This window comes from Nanorana parkeri, unplaced genomic scaffold (genome assembly GCF_000935625.1).
Source record: "Nanorana parkeri isolate BGI_ZX_2015 unplaced genomic scaffold, ASM93562v1 scaffold385, whole genome shotgun sequence".
NCBI lineage: Eukaryota > Metazoa > Chordata > Amphibia > Anura > Dicroglossidae > Nanorana > Nanorana parkeri.
In genome coordinates, this window is record NW_017306653.1 from 374,604 (window position 1) to 388,644 (window position 14,041).

Genomic DNA, 14,041 nt, shown 5'->3' on the forward strand with positions numbered 1-14,041 from the left:
GATAATAAAAAAAGGAATAATAATATAATAACAGTAATCATAATAATAATAATAATATTAATAACAATAAAAACAACAATTTTTAATGTATTGTTATTAAACAAAAAAATTCCTTTCAGTCTAAATTTTTAGACCTGCCAAAAAATTCCAATGCCTCTTCCCTGTGACCTTGACAACAGTGCTCTGCCTACACAATGGTCCAGAATTCCCGTCACCCGGGCCATGTCTCACAGATTTTCCCAGAAGACTGCACTGAGCACTCCAGCTATCAAAGAACCTTGCATGTGTAAAGGTAAGTTATAGCAACTGACAAGTAAGACCCATCAGTCTATGGTATTTATCATATCATCGATGTCGCGCCTGTTTTATCTTTGAGTTATTTTTTTTGTTTGCACAATCACTTATTCCAGAATAATGACACATCTTTCTACAACAAACCTGTGAATTCTGTATTAGTCTGCTGGAACAAGATTCTTTCTTGGAGTTGATATATTTGTTTTTTTAAAGGACACTATCTGCTTCAATGTATATTCCTGAAGGCTTGAGCTGGCCATACACTGTTACTTTTTCTTTTTTTGCATTCAGACCTCGGGCTGAAAGAAAAAAATATAACGGATCCCTCCGTTCATGTTAGACAATGATGGAAGCTGATTCGCTACAGTCGCTGATCACCAGAAAATTTCCCATCCAGCTCCTTCAATTACACTGGGGAACAAAGTTTTTGTTGCATTGATACCAGCACTTGTTTTTACCTAATTTGAAAGTGCTGAATTCAAATTTGAAGTTAGTTTTTCTCTGTAAGCTCTAGATTTTGACACCTCTCACATGATGACATGGTCTATCTGAGGAAATTATAAGGGATGCACCAATACTGTTTTTTCGGTATCGAGTACGAGTACAAATATTTTTTATTCGGTACTCGCCGATACCGAATACTGATACCGGAAGTCCCATTAGGGAAGCTGATCAGCGTGTAATGACTCGCCGCCCGGCTTCCTGATTAGCCGATAAGCTGTCTCCATGCTCCATCTTCACCAGGTCATGAGGAAGCATGGGGCCCGGCTTTGTGGCCAATCAGGGGGGCAGGTTATGACTAGCCGCTTGGCTTCCTGATGGCCAGCTTCCCGACCAATCAGGAAGCCGGGCAGCAATGCATTACACACCGCCTGGCTTCCTGATTGGCTGGGAAGCCGGCTCCATGATTATGAGGACCGATGGAGCCGGCTTTTTGGCCAATCAGGAAGCCGGGGGGTGGGTAATGACTCGCCGCCTGGCTTTCTGATTGGCTGGGAAGCTGGCACCATGTTCCCTTGTCACCAGGTGCATGGAGCCGGCTTCCCGGCCAATCAGGAACCCAGGCAGGGCATCACAATATGCATTACATGTTTGAAAGAGGTAAAAAAAATCACTTGTGTGGAATAAAATATGTATCACCACTTGTCAAATCTGAAACAGTTACATGCCTAACGGTAACTGATAACAATGCACTGCAGACAGAGAGCACCAGAAGTTGCCAGCTAGCAGGATATATCACAGGGTATAGACATTACAAATTTTTTCACATAAGAAAAGTTCAATGCTAAGGTTTACAAACACTTTAATATCTCCATAGTGTACATGTGTGTGCATGTGTAAAAATGATCCAATCATCTGGTACCGCCAATAGATTCTTCTTGGAGGAACTACAAATTGACCCAGATGGGATTCTTTACTTCAGCGACTGGTTCCCTTGGGATTAGGAAGACTCCAGTTCTGTCTGCTTGCTCTGCCCTCCTCCTTTCTTCATGGTAATAAGTCCGTACATGTTTCCTGCTGCTTTTCCTTTCACTGTCCAATCACAGGCTGGGGGAGGGACAAGACTTGTAAATGTTACTGAACTGCAACAGGTAAATATCAGATCTCAATATATTTTCCTTTTAGATCGGTCTGTGCTCTGTGGCAGAGCTGTGTAAATCTAAGGACTAGATGGACAGAAATACAAATCCTTTGGCAGGGTAAACAGATCCCTTATATGTGCTGCTTCTGTGTATTTAGAGGTTTGCCTGGAGATCAGCTTTAAGTCTTTTTAGAAGTGTGTCTGCTTTCATGTCTGTGGCCAGTCTGCAAAAAATAGCAGGGGCCTGGAAAAAGTCTGAAACCTCCGTGTTACCAACAAGACTTTGGGTGGCTATAGCAGGAAAAATATGACGGTTTGCCTTTCTGACAAACAATGCTCCCAAATCAACATTAACCCTAATGTGATTTTTAAAGTTATTTTTAATCATCTATCTATCTATCCCTGTTCTACGCATTTCTTAGACCAATGGTCTCTTTCTTCAGGAGGTAACAGGAGGGCCTACAGTATATCAGTTGTACATTATACATTGTCTGTCCAAAAAAAGTCACCACCTGGATTTAGCTAAGCAGGTCAGTCAGAGGGTCCCGTTGGATAACAGATCTAGGTTCAGCAATGTTATGTGCCTAAAAATGAGGTCAGCTGCCTACCTGAATATACTGAATTACCTGGTTTTTCCATCAATTGATTTTTTCTTCCCTGATGGCCTATTGGGCATATTCCATGATGACAATGCCAGGATTCATCGGGCTCAGATTGTGAAAGAGTGGTTCAGGGAGTATGAGACATATTGTCACACATGGACTGACCACCACAGAGTCCAGACCTTAATCCCATTGAGAATCTTTGGGATGTGCTGGAGAAGACTTTACGCAGTGGTCCGACTCTCCCATCATCACTACAAAATCTTGGCGAAAAATTTAAAGCCACTCTGCACAGAAATCAATGTTCTGACATGGCATAAACGTAAGGAAATGATGCCACGGCGAATGTGTACCCTAATCAAGTTAAGAAAGTCCAATGAAATATTAGAGTGTGTGACTTTTTTGGGCAGGCAGTGTATTTGTCTCAACACACAAAAAAATATTCCTCAGAATCTAGAGAAGGCCTGTAGAGATCCATAGTCCACAAAAATTGCGCCCATTAAGGGATAGATGATAATATCTACCATCAAACTAAGTAATAGGTGGTTGCAGATCCAAAATTCAATAGCTGGTAGTAGCAAAGATGTGGTTATAAGGTAAGCAACTCTGTGTATTGGAACTAGGGTTGAGCTCAAGATAAGACTGAGCCTGGTCTCAAATTGAGCTACTCGAACATGGATGCCATTGGCTTCCTGCCCATTCAACTGCAGACTGGGGCATCCCTGCCCCTAGTATTACCTGCCACACAGCTGCACATAAACAAAGGGTGGGGTGTCTGTGAGGACATCATTGACCTCATATGGCCATATTAGGTAAATGTAATTTACTCAATATAGCCATGAATCCATATAAGGTCAATTATGTCAATGCACCCCACCCCTTTGCTTAAATCAAGCTGCAGGCAGGTCAATCCCCGCCCACAGCTGATTGAGCGGCATGGAAGGAGCTTCCTTGTGTGTTCTGGAGGAGCTTCTTCCATGTATGGGGGAGTTCAGGCCAAACCTGAGATCCTCCTTAATTGGAACGCAACCCACACCTCTTGGACAGTCCTCAAGGGAAAGGGGTGCACAGAGCAAACTAACTATCATCCAGCTAGGGTTTACCTCCACTTTAATATCAGGCCAGAAGCCGTTGTCACGGTTTATTATTTAGTGGTAAATGTTTGCGTTTTGTCTGGACTGGAAGAAGCGCAGACAATGGATAAAAGCCAAGATGAAAAACTTTGACACCTGGGTTCATTCGTCACATTCTGCATTGTTGGAAGAGGATTGCATCTGTTATTCTCTGACTGTCAGCACCTTAGGAAAAAGCGATCGCCTCTGTAGATATTATTGTATGTTCACTGTCATATACACAATAGTGTCTCATGTGAGCAGACCTTGTCAGATAACCAGTGATCCCAAAGCGTAACGTCTGCACAGAATACGGAGAGAGGCGAGGTTTAACCCTTTCATGACTGGAGGTCATAGATAGCCAGATGAAATACAGTACCGTCAGCACTCGTTGTTTACCTACTCAAGTATCAGGGATAGGTAGGTAGTTAGACAGGTGTCTGTGCTGTGGCTGTGCGTCCTTCACCCTGATGGGGATAGGTAGGTAGATAAGCATCTGTGCTGTGGCTGTGCATTCTTCACCCTGATGTGTCAGTAATAGGTAGGTGGGTAGGTAGGTAGACAGGTAGGTTGGTAAGCATCTGTGCTGTGACTGTGTGCGTCCTTCACCCTAAAGGGGATAGATAGGTAGGCAGGTAAGTAGGTAGGCGGCTAGGTAGGTAGACATCTGTGCTGGGGCATTCTCACTCACCTCTCCTGGAAACCGAGACAAAATGACAATGTTTCCACATGTCCAGGCTATACATATTACCACAGGCAGCAGGCACCAACCGATGTTGCGCATGCACATTGAAAGTAATGTTCTGCTCAGGCGGGGAAAAAAAAGAAGAGATTAAAAACAGGGACAAATGTAAAGGATGCTGACAAATGTGCTGTGGGGATGCTTCTCATTGGTTAGCGTAGTCAGAAGCGCTTCTCATTGGTTAGTGTGTTCAGATGCGGTTCTCATTGGTCACGTGACTGCACTGACCAGTGAGTGCTCGTCCTTTGCAAGTTGAAATAAAAACATTGACCACAGGGCTGTGCTGCTGTGTACGATACATGAGTCCTACACCAGCAGCTGTGGAGGGAAAGGAGCTTTCATTGGCAGGTAGTAGCCGGGGAGGGAGAGAGGGCATATTGGTGGTGGTAGCTCTATTTTTCCAAATTCACCTGGGAAAGTAGAATTACCCTTTAAATGCCAGTGAATGATTCACCACTAGTAAATGTTTGGTGAATGTCCCATTCACATGCCCTTTTAAAAAAAGCAGCTCTTTTTATTACACATTGCTTTAGCAAACATAATATCATTCAGTTAGAGGTTACATCTACCGGACACTTGTCACAAATCCAATAAAATACAACTACATTTTGCTCACGTTGCGCCACTCTCTGCATTCTGTGTTTGTGACTTTCACCCGAAGAAGGAGATGAGAGGGTTTTTGCATGGTGAGTGCCTTGGTTAGGCCTCTTAACGTCTGTGTAATTTATATCTTAGACTGCTAGTATTCCACGCTCGCTCCACTGAATTTGATTCCCCCCGGATTGCAGGTCAATAGATTTAATGCGATTCTGTCTCAGCTGCCTGCTAAATGCTCTTGTCTGCAAAGCAGCATCCTGTGAACCAGTCAAAATATAATATTTATGACCTTTCTGCATTTCCGTCACATGGGGTCTATTATTTAATTACGCAGACAGCATCAGAAATTCAGCTTTTATTTCTCTCTCTCTCTCTGTCTCCCCCATTACACATCATTTGTGCGCAAATTCATTTTGCGGAATGCAAAGTAAAAGGCAAGGATCCCGCGATGAGCCTCTGGAGGAGATGTTCAAGAAACTTTGTGGAAGGAAATTGTAGACAGAAAACAACGTTTAAAGGAGCTCCGGGCAACAAATATTATCAATCAGTGGACTGCTTATTCTTCCATGACGGAAAATGTGCAACTTTGCTAAAGCAAGAAAATCCACTTAATGAGCTTTATAAATTACATTTCCTATATTATTTTATATACTTTTCCCATGATCCTTTGCTGTGAGATTGACCAGAATGTATCTGGATGAGCATGAAACCTCTTGGAGGCCATTCCATGCTATGCAACCTTCGTAATCAAATCCAAACCATTTTGAATAGAGTAACGAAGGAGTTGAACTGCTGTGAGGTTTTTATTGCTGTCTGTCCCCGTTCAGGAGATTGACCATCTCTGCTTTTATGGTGGACCGTTGTCATCAAGACTGAAAGTAAGGGGAAATCAATTCTAATTGGCACCTTACAGTGCAGGGGTAGACCCATTGCAAGGGGCCAATTAGATTAGATTTTCCCTCACTTTGACTATTTTTATTATTCTTTATAAATCAAATTCAGGATAAACAATAAAACAAAAAAGAAAAAAATACAGAACAAGGTATTGAGTACCTAGAATCACATTATCAGCCGAGATAGATCAAGATCAGTGTTTCACAACAGATGCATACATAAAAGACCTGACTGCGACTATGAGACATAGTAGGCAGGCTCCAGGCACCCTGAGTAAGACAATCATGTATCCCATAAGTCATGGCTTGTACTAAAAAAACAAAAATGGGGATTAAAAAAAACAAGAAATCGGTAGGTATATCCAAAAATGGATCGATTGGAAAATGGTAAGTTAATTTGTTATAATCTAATCAATGAATCAATGATGGGCCTTCCAATATGAACCAGCCAAGGGATCTTCTAGTACCAGGGAGGGATAACTCAAAGATAAAAGAAAAAAAGAGGAGAAGGATAGAAGAAGAGAGAGAGAGGGAGGTAAAAAAAAAAAAGGTGGGGGGGGGGGGGGACAGGTCCGGAGGGAGAGATAGCAACCACAGGGACTCAGGGCAGATCCCCCACTCTTGATGACAAAGGTCATGCTTACTTTTGTCTAGGGACGAAAATAGTTTTATACTCACCTGAACCTTGGCCTGCCTTCTTCACCACATCGGCGATGGAATGTCCCTTGGTTTGCTCACTTCCTATACACTGCAATGAGTCACAGGACTTAAGACTGCCAGAGTGGAGGGGGAGCGAAGCTAGAGGGACCAGTCTCGCAGCCAACGAGCTCGGAGGTCCAGGTGACTATATTTTTATCTTTTTTTATTTTCGTCTCTAGATGAAAACTAACACATAACCCTTCTAGTGTGAAGGTAGCTCCACTGCAAGGTGTAAGAATATCCATGCCTGCAGTTCTTCTTTAAGCTTTAAGATGTTCCATAGGAATCAGATTAGGGCTCATAGGAGACGACTTTAGAATTGTCTGATGTTTTGTTCTTAGCCATTCCTGGGTGCTTTTAGCTGTGTATTTTAGGTCATTACTCTGGTCGAGGACCCCATGACCTGAGATTGCGACAGAGCTTTCCGACACTAGGCAGTATGTTTTGCTCTAGAATTCCTTAACCTTTTCACTGCCATTGACGCATGTCATACATCAGCAGCAGCAGCAGGCTCCTGTAAACTGACAGCGGCTATTCTGTTTACCTGTATACAATGGACTGTCAGTTTTACACTGGAACTGATTCGGGCGGCTGTAAAGCTGCCTTATTGCTTCCAGGGGCCAATAAACATGTGCTTCCTGGGCAACACTGCTTCTCCTGCAGGCCCAGGAGCGACATTGTGGGTGTTGGCGGGTAGAGGGGATGAAGACAATCAAACATCTACTCGCTGAATAAAGCTGGAAGCGATGATGATTTCATCACTTCCAGGTCTGAGCTGAAATTGCTGGGCTACAGAGGCTCTATGCTAGATCAGCTTCAGAGGGCTGTAAAGGGGACATTAGGGATTTAATAGACAACTCCTTTAATTTAAATTGAAACTAAACATAGGGGTTAAACCTTACAAGTTAATTCCAGTACCTTGACTATAAACAAAAATGTATCTTTTTTGTGTATCACTCAAACTGTATCAGAGATGATTTGAGGATCTACAGCCGAGTGATACACAAATAAGCCACATTGGGGTTAATAGTTAGGGTACTTGAATGTATTTTTAAGATTTAACTCCTGAGTTTAATGTCACTTTAATTTAATCCATGGTTTAACTTTCACATTTTCACATAAATAAACAAAAATTATTTTCCCCTGATTGCTGTTTTGTAAACCCAGATGAAGGAGAAGAGCTACTAACACAGAGGCCATCAATTAAATCAACATTAGCTAACAAGTACAACCAACAAGTATCTATCCGATCAAGAAAAAAAAAGAAAAGAAAAAGAGAAGAAGGAACAACCAAAGGGAGAAATACACTGGGGATCATAAAAGGCCTAGATCTGCAACACCACCCCACCCTATGCTACCTCAGCCTGGATTTTGTGCACGCCATAGTAATGGGGGATAGAGAAGGACTCGTACCTTACTGGCCGGCAAACTTTAGCTCTCCCCCCAGCACCAGGATTGAGGAGAATGTGTCCCCTCAATCCTAAAGGGGACACAGTAGAGAAGAGTAGGAAGAGTAGAGGTCATCTTGGCGAAGACCAAAAGAATCCAGGATTCTGTCTGGCTGCAGCAGCAACCTTTGACTCAAATGTTACCAAGTACATCTTATGAGGAAGAGTCTGTGCTGAAAGTCAAGAGGACCATAAGGCTGCTAGGAGAGAGGTCACGTAGTGAGCTGTGTGGAGAACTTCTACTATCCATCACATGAGCCAGAAGCAACACCAGAATCTCTCCTGAAGATGGATGTTGCAGTACTACATTGCATACTTCATACAGTGTCTTGACATGCTGACTGCATACCCCCTGTATAAATTTGTTGTTCAATTTGTGCCCCTCTTAATTTGCTCCTATTTGCCAGAAGGTGGACTGAAAAAAAAACATGTTACAATTGTTGTAAACCGAGCCCAAGGCCATATGCTGCTAAAGCCAAAAGCTCCCCAGTGACTGATAAAGGGGCTCAGTTTGCCATTCACTGTGTGTTTTTTTATATTAGAAATGCTCCCACAGCGTGCCTACTGCCAGACACTGACCATTATTGTGCTTTTCCTGCAGCTGATAGTATTTTACTGGGTGAATTAGAAGACTCTACAAATGGGGAGAGGGCTTTAATGATGAAGGAACTGAAGATGGAAATTAAGCAAATTATTGAGAGACTGGCCATACCCCCAACGGAATGACAACCAGCCCAGACACCAAAATTTGGCCAGACAACTAAATGATTGATCTAGTTGGAAATCAGAGGAATCTCAACATGCCCAAATGGCTCAATAATTATTTGATTTTATCAGATGAATTAGGGGAATCTCAACATGCCCAAAGGGCTAAACCATTCATTAATTTTATTGGATGATTTAAGAGGACCACAACCGGATCTGACACCGAGACATGCTAAACAACTGATTGATTTTATTGGCTTAATTAGAAGAACGGAACGGCATGGGGACATGATCTTTTCTCCAACAGAGCCGTACCATCAACTCAGTCCTCTGTGAGAGCCGTATCTTCACCTCATCCTTTCAGTTATAAAATATTGTTACTGCAGATTCTTTATAAAAATTATAAATTGTAAAGATAAAAATCAAGTACTTTTTTTTTTAAATCAAGCCGGCGAGAAATCCCCCATGACTGACCATTGAGATAAAGATGCAATCTTGGATATCTGGAGACTTAGTTAAAAATGATTTATATAAAACATTTGTTTCCTTCTAACAATCAGTCAGAAAACCGTATTAGATGACAGAGTCCATCAGTTGCTTACATTCCACACAATTATATAGCCCTGTATTACGATAGTATTATGCAGACTCAGTAGATGAGGTATAGTATGATGAAAGTCAATCTCATGTGATCTTTAACATGTGAAAGTCATCACCTGGTGTATCTGTAAAAAATAAGTCAAAGCAACTGGACTTGCTGTATTTTTCTTGAAGACGTTTCACTGGTCATCCGACCAGCTTTCTCAATTCAGAGTGACTTGTACAAAAAATCCACATAATCTGTTAGTCACAACCAGGTGTTGACCGCATTTACATAATTGGAGTCTAGGAGGTGTTAATAACCGGCCCAGAGAGAGGTGTTAAAACAGCATTGTATGTGGCAGACAATAGATGTCTCCCCCCCAACCCCCCTTCCTCTATTCAAGCTTGGCTTCTCCATTTTTACATAAATGGCCTCTTTCACACCCCTTTTAAACCAGTCCTCCTCCCTGTCTAGGATGCATACTTGTCTCTTCAAAGGAGTGACCTTTTTCCTTTAGATGTAGGCATACTGCCAAATCCTGACCAGAGCGTTTGGCTCTTCTATGCTGTACCATACGCTGGTGTAGCTGCTGTTTTGTTTCACCGACATACAATTCTGAGCACTCCTCACTGCACTGAACTGCATACACAATGCTGTTCATCTTGTGTTTTGGCTTTGGGTCTTTTGGGTGAAGCAGTTGTTGCCTCAATGTATTGCTGGGTTTAAAGCAGAACCCTCAATATGAAGGAGCTAAAATAGAAAAAGAAATCAGCACGTGGCATTGCCTGGTCAATGTGCTTTGTGGTTCCTTCTTCTGGACCCTGTATCCTTGAGGGGGGCCGGTAAAGAAAACCACAGTGTATCAGATGTTTGATACCCTTCTTCACTCTGTGGTTCCTTCCTCTCGCCACTGTATCCTGCAGTCACATAGGGGATGGTGGAGCAAACCACAGTGGCAGCAGGGGGTGCCAGCATCTGACCCCCCCACCCCCCCTCCTCCTCCCAAATTTGAGCAAGCTCTTTTTTTCAAGAGGAGATGGCATGGAAGAGTGATAAGTGATAGTGATAAGTAAATATTCATTCTTTGTAATGAACACTGCTTTCCACATCTTCAAACTAGCGACATGGTCACTTTAATAATAAAATCCCATGATAAAGTGTTGCAAAAAGTAAACTGAAAATAAGAGTCATTTTTCACATGGGGCCCATTTTTCTATATTGAACCTCCAATTTAGAACGGGTCTTTGGTGCGATATTCCCTGTTGCAGAGACATGTATGGGCAGAATGAATCTCTGCCGTGAATATTCCGGCGCCTCTCGAAGCTCTAACTGCCTATTGTGCTCTCCTGTGGTCTAATTCTCTCCAGCCCTCCATTCGATTGAGCGCCATTCTAAGGGGGACAATGAGAACCGAAACAAACTGTTTAGAACAAATTGAGTTTCAATACGGGTCAGAGGACACAGAAAATAGTTTCAGCTGCAGCACGAGTTCTTTCCATTACTGGGTGAGAAACACCAGTCTGTTAGCTTTATTACATGTCACAATTATTCTCCGAACGTTGTAATGCTTTGTAATTATCCTATTAACATTTCGATTAGGGAGTTTGTGCCACGGAAAATACAGTTTTCACTAGCAATTTTATCCAATGTTGAATGTAAAAGTGAAGTTTAGAAGTAACTTTGGATGAATAAATTCCTGAAATGTCACAATTTACAGCAACCGTATCCTTTTTCAGAAAATAGCTCCACTTTTTTTAATTATAAAGCCATTCTTAAACTCCAGGCTGTGACTTTGGCCAGGTTGAGATTAGGGTTGCACTGATACTTTTCAGATACCAGTGCCGATACTTGCCATTTTTATGAGAAGTACCAGGGTTGCAGCAGTTGCAGCTGGGACCTGGCTCTGGCGCTCCACCACTGTCCTGAAATCATTAGTCTGTATTGTTTTTGAAAAACTGTCACATGACAATACACAAAAATGTATCAGTACTTGTGTCTGTGAGGACTTGGACAAGTATCAGTACTTGTACTTGCAAAACTGGTATCAGTGCATCCCTTTATTTATAAAAACAAAATCATACATTACAACAGAGATGTACAAATCCCGGGAGCTCCGTGTGCTCCTTACAAATGACAGCTGCCTTCTAACTTTTGAATTTTTCTCTAGTCTAGTCTTGGAGTTCGAAAAGTATCTGTACGTGTACCTGTACCGAGTACGGTAGTTGGTATCGGTGCATCCCTAGTTGAGATGATATCAACAGTATGCTGCAGGCAGGAGGAAGCATTTCCGTAGTCTCCTCTCCCAAGTGATCAGACTGCAACATTATAACTTTGTAGCATGTCACAAGGTAAGAGACTGCAGCAGGGGTTTATGTGTGTCAGACATTGGTGAACACAGCCAAGAACTTTACACTCTCCAGGATTTACATTATAGCTGTCATCTCAGCCCAGGAAGTACATGGTGACCCTGGATGATGCCTGAGCAAAGATGGCTCCATGAAATGCAGGTGAAGGCATTGTCAGGGGGAGTACTGTGATCTCCGCTTAAGGTAATACATATCTGGAAGTATTATTTTGACACATCACTGAGCATAGCAAATATATATCATGATAGGTCCAGATACAAGGAAGGTTTCCTTTTTTTCTCTGTGTTGCCATTCCCAAACTATGTAACTATACAACGCGTGCGCGATGACGTCATCGCGCACGCGCGGCAGTATTCTGAGACCTGCCGGGGCCATCTTGGTGATGGACGCCGGCAGAGGGAGGAGGGGACAGTCACCCGGTGGGATAAGGTATGCCGCCGGGTCCCCTCCTCTCCCCTGATACTGTCGGGCGTTCGGCGCCCGACTTTTCAGAGGGGGGTGACACCAAAATGACTGTGAGTCATTTTGGTGTCACCCCTCCAATGGTGGCACCCGGGTGCGGGCCGCACCCCCCTTGTGACGCCACTGCCTAATGGCAGTGGCCTCTTTCAGCAGGATTATGCTCCCTGCCACACTGCAAAAATGGTTCAAGAATGGTTTGAGGAACACAACGAATCTGAGGTGATGACTTGGCCTCCAAATTCTCCAGATCTCAATCAAGCATCTGTGTGCAGGGTGTGCAGGAAAAACAAGTCTGATCCATGGAGGCCGATCACCTCACAACTTACAGGACTTAAATGATCTGCTACTGACGGCTTGGTGCCAGATACCACTGCATACCTTCAGAGGTCTATTAGAGTTCATGCTTCAATGGATCAGGATACGGAGGACCTGCTTAATATTAGGCGGGTGGTCATAATGTTATGGATGATCGGAATATATATGTATAGCAATATTGCATATTGTTTTTTAATGCTGTACATTTACAGGTAATGGAAAGTGTGAGGTGCTGGTAGCTATGAAATATTGACTCTGAAGACAACCAATGAAACACCTTTCACAGCCTAACCCCAGTGCAGCTCGCACTGCCACAGAGAGAAATCATTACCGATATGGATTTCAGCCTAAAACCCAGAGATACAAACAGATGCAGCTGAGTCACCCCGTTCCGGCACACATCTGTGAGCCGATGCAACGCTGCAAGGAAAGAAATGCATAAATGTCTTCATCCCGCCAACATTACGCATGAACCGCCAAACACACCGTTCTAGTATGATGAGGAAATTAATTTAACTCTTTTGTGGCCAGAGCTTTATGAAGCTCTGACACTCAGAAGAAGTGTGGTAATGTTGGTAGGCATTAGTTACATTCCTAGTTCTCCCTAATTAATGTTCTCAAAGTAAGGGGCATTTTACATTGGGACTAATAAAGTTGTAATACGGCCATGAAGGGGTTTTAAAGTAAAAAATAAAATATGCAGAAGAAGGGACAGCGAATGTGTTGAAGTCATAAGTAGTTTATATGTAGTATAATCCATCGGCATCTATCTATCCTATCTATCCCTTGTCTGTCTGTCTCTTTATCGCAATCCATTGTCTCTCTGTCTGTCTGTCTATCACTATCCTTTTCCTGTCTTTCTATCACCATTTATTGTCCGTCTATCACTATTCATTGGCCATCTGTCTGTCTATCACTATCCATTGTCTGTCTGTCTATCACTATCCATTGTCTGTCTGTCTATCACTATCCATTGTCTGTCGGCCTATCACTATCCATTGCCTGTCTTTCTATCACCATCCGTAGTCTGTCTGTCTGGCTATCACTATCCATAGTCTGTCTGTCTGCCTATCACTATCCATTGCCTGTCTGTCTATCACTATCCATTGTCTGTCTGTCACAATCCATTATCCCTCTGTCCATCACTATCCATTGTCTGTCTGTCTATAACCATCTACTATCCATCTGTCTATCACTACCCATTGTCTGTCTGTCTATCACTTTCCATTGTCTGTCTGTCTATAACCATCCATTATCTGTCTGTCTGCCTGTCTATAACCATCCATTGTCTTTCTGGCTGCCTGTCTGTCTATCACTATCCATTGTCTGTCTGTCACTATCTATTGTCTGCCTGTCTCTATCCATTGTCTGTCTGCCTATCACTTTCCATTGTCTGTCTGTCTATCTATCCATTGTCTGTCTGCTTATCACTATCCATTGTCTGGTTGTCTGTCTGTCTATTGCTATACATTGTCTGTCTGTCTATCGCTATACATTATCTGTTTGTCCATAGTTTACCATTGTTTGTGTATTGCTATCCACTGTCTGTCTATCGTTATCCATTGTCTGTCTGTCTGTATATCGGAATCATCTATCTATCTATCTATCTATCTATCTATCTATCTATCTATCTATCTATCT